This window comes from Geospiza fortis, unplaced genomic scaffold, assembly GCF_000277835.1.
Source record: "Geospiza fortis unplaced genomic scaffold, GeoFor_1.0 scaffold171, whole genome shotgun sequence".
Lineage (NCBI taxonomy): Eukaryota > Metazoa > Chordata > Aves > Passeriformes > Thraupidae > Geospiza > Geospiza fortis.
The window spans coordinates 9,792,628-9,798,627 of NW_005054313.1; the positions used below are offsets into that span (position 1 = coordinate 9,792,628).

At 51.8% G+C, this 6,000-nt stretch overlaps 1 protein-coding gene across 1 annotated transcript in view; it reads right to left on the reverse strand.

The window, feature by feature from the left end:
- LINGO1 (leucine rich repeat and Ig domain containing 1) overlaps window positions 1–6,000 on the reverse strand; it is a 141,725-nt gene that overhangs the window by 92,995 nt on the left and 42,730 nt on the right. The gene's annotated exons all lie outside the window — the stretch shown is intronic.

The window sequence follows — 6,000 nt, forward strand, 5'->3', positions numbered from 1 at the left end:
CTGAGCCCCCATGGGATGGGGCTGTGCCACCCCCTGACACACAGGGGGGCAGGGCCTGCTCTGACTCTGGCAGGGTTGGTTTGTATTACTGCACTTTTATTTTTTCCCTAATAAAGAACTGTTATTCCTATTCCCAAATCTTTGCCTGAAAGCCCTTTAATTTCAAAATCACAATAATTCAGAGGGAGGGGGTTTACATTTTCCATTTCAAGAGAGGCTTTTGCTTTCTTTAGCAGACACCTGCCTTTTCAAACCGAGACACAGGTAAAAGCAGATGCTTCTTTAAAGGATTAGATGTTATTGAGATGAATGAGAACAGGAAATAGAGTTGGGCTAATGAAGGCAGCAGTGTGGAAAGTCCTCAGCCCCGGGGGTTAGGCTGAATAGCTGGAAAGAAGATTTACCTGAGATCTGCCACTTTCTGTTAGACCCATAGTGCAGAGCACGTTCTCCTGCCTGGGGATTCATCAGTTCCAGCTGCCAGTGAAAGGGACATGGGAGGCCTTCCTGAGGTGCTCCTCCTGTTCTGCCACAAGAACAAGAGCAGAGCAAGAGTTCCCTGTGCAAGCAGCAAGGAAGTAGCTTTCTCTGGACATCATTCCTGCAGAGCACAGTCAGAGGTCCTGGAATTTGTAGCATCACAACGATGGCACTTGGCTGTCCCATCCTGAGGAGCTTTGGAACAGCCTGGGTCTCACTGGGTGACTTGCCAGACCCAGGCACCATGCTCCCCACTCTCTATAGACTGCCTTCCTAATCTCTAGCTCTGCTGACCCAATGAGGCGTTGGGAGAGAAAGGTAAAGAAGGTGGCAGCTGGAAACCATGATTTAAGATACACCCAGAAACCACCACTTAAGATACAGCCCAGCCTGGTAATCCCAAAGGCCTGACATTGCCCAGCAAAAGGGTGTTCATAGCTGGGGCACAGGCAGCTCTCCTGCCCAGGAGATGGGAAGCACCAGGAGAGCCTTGGAGGCACAAGGAGGGTTAACTCACAGCCATGGGAGCAGAAAATGAGGTTCCAGTTATTAGTTGATTTATTGGTCTGTCCTCAGTTGGCACTCAGGACTCAGAAGAAAATGTTCCACTCCAAAGCATTAAGCATCTTCAAAGAGCAGAAGCATTAAAAATTGAAATCATAAAATAGACATGTAAATATAGCAGAGGTAAACGGGGCAGCGAGGAGCAGAGCAGAGCAAAGCCAGCCCCAGCTGAGCCTGCAGGGCAAGGAAAGGGCTGTGCCAGGGGGCTGGAGCCATGCTGGGGTGGCTGCTGCCCCCCAGGCTGGGGGGATAACCTGCAGGGAAGCTCTGGATAGCTTCCCTGAGTGACTGCACTGCTCACCAAGATCTGCGGGTTGCAAACACCAAAGGGCAAAGGTGCCTTGCTGGATGTGTGCAGGAACCTCATCCCACCGCCCCTCACCACCCTCCCCTGGCCTATACCCCATACCTCTAGGTGGTTTTACTCCCCATCTCCCACACCAGTCCTTCCCAAAATACTTCAAACATGGCAAGAGAGGGGGAGTGGGGCTGCCTGCCAACCGTTCACCAGGTCAAGTAAATGCAGTGAAGTCAATCAGCTCTGCATCAGGAGTCACAGCTTGATGGCAAACTAATGCTTTAGGCAAGGGCTGTTGGTCACATGCAGCATTTCACAGGGTCAGGGACAAGCACTCCCTTTCCCTCTCTCCTAGAGGAGCAGGGCAGAACAGACCAAACTCCTCTGGCCAGCTGGATGGTGTCACCCTTCCCAAAGCACCTGCCAGAGCAGAGGGCTCAGCAGCACTCCCCAAACCTGAGGATGGGCTGCTGGAGGTGCTGGTCCCTTCCTGGGCATAGAGGAAGGGAAGGGACCCAAGGTAAGTCACTACCCCTGTGTAAGAGTCCCTTGCAGGAAGTGGGAGCTAAGAACGGCTCCACGTGTTGCTCCAGCACCTGGCCCAGCCTAAGGCACCAGCTGCCAACAGCGGTGGCAAGCCAGGGGAAAGATATGGAAAAAGGAAAAAGGAGGGTGGGGAGGACACAAAACCTCCTTGCCACAGTGGGAACATGCATCTGGCTGGGGACTGACATTTGTGAACAAGTGTGTGGCAAACCCACCCTCCTTATGAACACCAAGTGGTGCCTCCTTGTGAACAACCAGGCTGTTGATTATATTTTCAGAGCTATCTGCACAGATACCAAGCCCTCCCAATTTGTCACTGCTTTTCAGGAGGGTGCTGGATGCTCAGCCCCTCTCCAAACCTACTTTGCTCAAGGGCCTTGAACCTCCATGTGCAGGAAGTAACCCCCTTCAAGGACCAGCAAACCAGCCAAAGCATGAAACACGAGGCAGCCACACCAGTGGTCAGATGAGCTCCTAAGCTTTCAAACCGCTGGAAGCACAACCATCACCTTGGGAAAGGTCTCCAGTGAGGAACTGGGAATTCGCCACATCCTCCTGAGTGCTGGAGTCCCCAAAGGACCCCATCCCACGTGTGGTCAGCAAGAGGGACCCACCACCACTGCCCCTCACCACGCTCTGGCACAAACCCAGCTCTCTTGGCACCCATACCTGCTTTTCCTCTACACACAATTTTTTCTTAATTGGGAGCTTGTTAATTATCGCAATACTTTGCAGAGGAAATAAACAGCAATTAGAGAAATAAGTGGTATTTTTATTCCCTGGCACTCTGGCAGAGCTCTGTGACGCCTCCCATCCCTCGCTCCCACACGGGCACATGTTGCTGCCTGCTCCGGCGTCGCTGCCCGAGTGCTCCGCTCCGTCTGTTCCCCACGAACAGGGCACTGTGCTGGTGGGCTGCCTTGCTCTCCCCCGGGGAGGAAGCGTTACTGTGTGAAAGCAGCAGGCTGTCCCACTCTAATCTGTTTTAAAAGTCATAAATTGCTGAGAAAAGCCAGTTTTCCCGCACAACAGAAGGTTAGCGCGTTTAAAGAGAGCACTGGAACTGTTTTTATTAATCAGAACTGCCATAAAGAAAGCATTTTAATTAACATAATTATCCTGTTTGAGAGAAGCAGCCCATACCTCACAGATACTTTTCAAACTAAAGATGCAGGCTGTCACAGTCAGTCATAATTAAGCAAAATGAGCTGCTTTTCCTTGCTCTATGTCTGCCTCTTTCCAGCCACATGCTTCCCCTTCCCTCTTACACTCAGTACAAGGCAAGCAGAGACAACATCATGGGGGTGGCAGGGCAGGTCTCCATCCCTGCATCTCAGTCTCCAGCATGGAGCAGCTGGGGTTAATCTCCATCCAAGCCAGCAGTGCCAGCTCTGGGCACTGACCAAACTGCAAACCATCAACCTGGAAGATGGAGGTGGCTATAAAAACCCACAAGATCTGTACGACTCTGTTTGCAGCACAGTCTCACAGTCAACAGATAAAAGATTTATTCTCATTGAAAAAGACAAAAAGAAAACCATAAAAAGCCTGGCACTGGGCTGCCTGCCAGCACTGAGAGAGAGGAGCGGGTAAAGGGAATAAAAGCTGGCATGGGCAGGCAGCTGTGTGGGGCTGGGTTTCTCTGAGCATCCCAGACACAAAGCTGGCCCCTGGAGGGCAGAGATTCGACCAGGAACTGCAGCCTTCAGCAGCAGCCCTCGTCCTTCTCCTCCTGCCTGTTTCTGCCTGCAGCATGAGGCTCCACTACAAGCCTTAGGCAGCATCTTCCATTCCTCCCTACACAGTAAGAGGCTCAGTAGCTCCCTTGGCACAACCCTGCCCACTCTTTGCTCCTGATGCTGGTGTCCCCCTTCCAAAGGGCAAGACAGGGCACACAAAGCAATCAGGCATCACCTCCAAACCCCATGTTGGCTGCTTCAGCCGAGACATCCTGCACCTCCTGCACACCTCCAGTGTCCTGCAGCAGGACACAGACCTTTGGCCAGCCAGCCAAAATCCCTTAATGGCAGCACCATTCAGTATTTTAACAGGTACTTTCAAGAATGCTCTGCTATTTGGCAGAATGCAGTGTACTAGACTGTTAACAATTTGTGGTTTTAATTAAAACCTCCTTTATTTATAAAAGATGGTTCTGAGTTGATGGGTTTGCCCTGAAATAGCACAGCACTGCTGGAGATGCTCGAGTCACGTCCTTCATTCACACCCAATGTCACCTCAAAGGGACCAGAGTCACCATGCTGAGCTCTCAGCCCCGTGTCCCCAAGGAGTGTAGGGACAAGGACACCCATCCTGCCCACACAGCACCCAGTGCTGGGTGTCATCACACTAAGGCAGCCCACATTCCCTTACTGCCAGTCAAGAGCTATCTGCAGGTAGAACAAGGCAAAAAAATTGAAAAGAGGTATTTTTAGATATTTTTTCCTTTTTTTTGTTGGGGTGGTTTCCTTAAGAAAACAAGTCTTGTGCCATCACGTGCTCCACGTGTTTGTCTGTCTACCCTAATTACTCTCCGACTCAGCAGTCAAATTCAACAGCTTGTGAGTGACAGCTGAAAATCTCAAAGTTATTAAATTCCTGGAGGTTTCATGGAAATAGCCAGGCAGACAGAGTGGAGAGGTCTTCCTCAGCTCAGCTGAGCCAGGCTGCAGCAGGAGCCTGGGTCTCACAAGGCATCAGAGGATCCACATCGGAGAAAGGAAAAGCACAAAAGCCCTGATGATGCAAGGAAAAGGCTGAATCAGAGGATGTAGCGTGCTAGATATTGAAATCAGTCAATCTTTAAGTATTAGCCCCTGGAAAAGCAGCCCTCTGTAGTGCTGAGTGGTGTTAACAACCTGTTTTCAAACAGGAAACACAATTTCCAGGGAGAATCAGGTTTTCTGGATGGAAGAATTAAAATATTCAGGGGGAAAAAAAATCATCAAGCACACTTTTCTTCTTTGGTTCAACACAGACTGATACATTTCAGGTGACTAAAAAGACATCTGGGACCCACCACAGAAAGTCTAGAAGCATCTCCTGCATCAAATTTTGCTGGGCAGGGGTCAGAACTCATGTCAGCCTGCTCTGGGTGCCCCCAGGAGAGCTGGCCAGGGACACGGAGCAAAAGGAGAGCACAGAGTAGAGGCAGCAGGGCAAAGCCTCGGGCTGGCTGCTGTGAAGGGCTTTGGGTGGCGCATGGGAGGGTTTTATTTCTACACAGACGATGAAGCACCCACTTAGAGACGTCTCAAGACCTACTTGTAAGACCAAATAAAAATATCTCTCCTGATTCTCGATTGTGAGATCTGGGAAGGAGGCTTCCAAAACTGGGTTCTCTCCCTGCCTGCGCAGAGGACGGGGTTGTGACACCACAGAGGAGCTGTTTGTAGGTCTCCGTTTGCAGGCAGGCAGCCTCACCCTCCCTCAACCAGGGCATCTGCCTTGCCCAGCTCCCCGTGGCCGCCAGAAATAGGACTCCTTGCGGGCACAGTGCGGTCGGTGGCACCGCACTGCATTGCAGCGGCTCTCAGCCATGTCCCCTCGCTCTGTGCCCTGTGGCTGCCCGGACTGAACCCACAGAGTCGGGGGCAGTTCCCCCCTGCACCGCCCGCCCGTCACAAACCACAGCTGCGGCGAGATGAGGCGGCGCTTCTGAACTCCTCAGCAGTGGAACGTTAATGAGCGCAGAGCGGAGGGGGAGAAAAGCCCTCAATCGCATCAGCTCCGCTGCCACAGCTGGTGAACGTCCCCAGCCGGAGCGCCCCGTCCAGACACGGCAGGGGAGCGGCCGGGAGAGCTCGGGGCAAGGAGGGAAAACAGTCCTCAAAGCCACACTGATCCCTGGTTAACCTTAGAACAACACCACCTGCGAGCTGATGGTGCCTACGGCATGGGGCTGCGGGATCCCGTCCCGCCCATGCTGCCGGCATGGGATGCTCTCCACGAGCGGGAGGAGCCCGGGCTTCCGCTGCATGAAGAACTCACGCGGCAGGTTTTATAGTGGGTTTTGAGCTTGTGTAACTCTCCCATGTTTTTCTTTTTATGTTTGTTTTTCTTTTTTTTTTTTTTTTTTTTTTTTTTTTTTTTTTTTTTTTGGGGCCCGGAAAGGG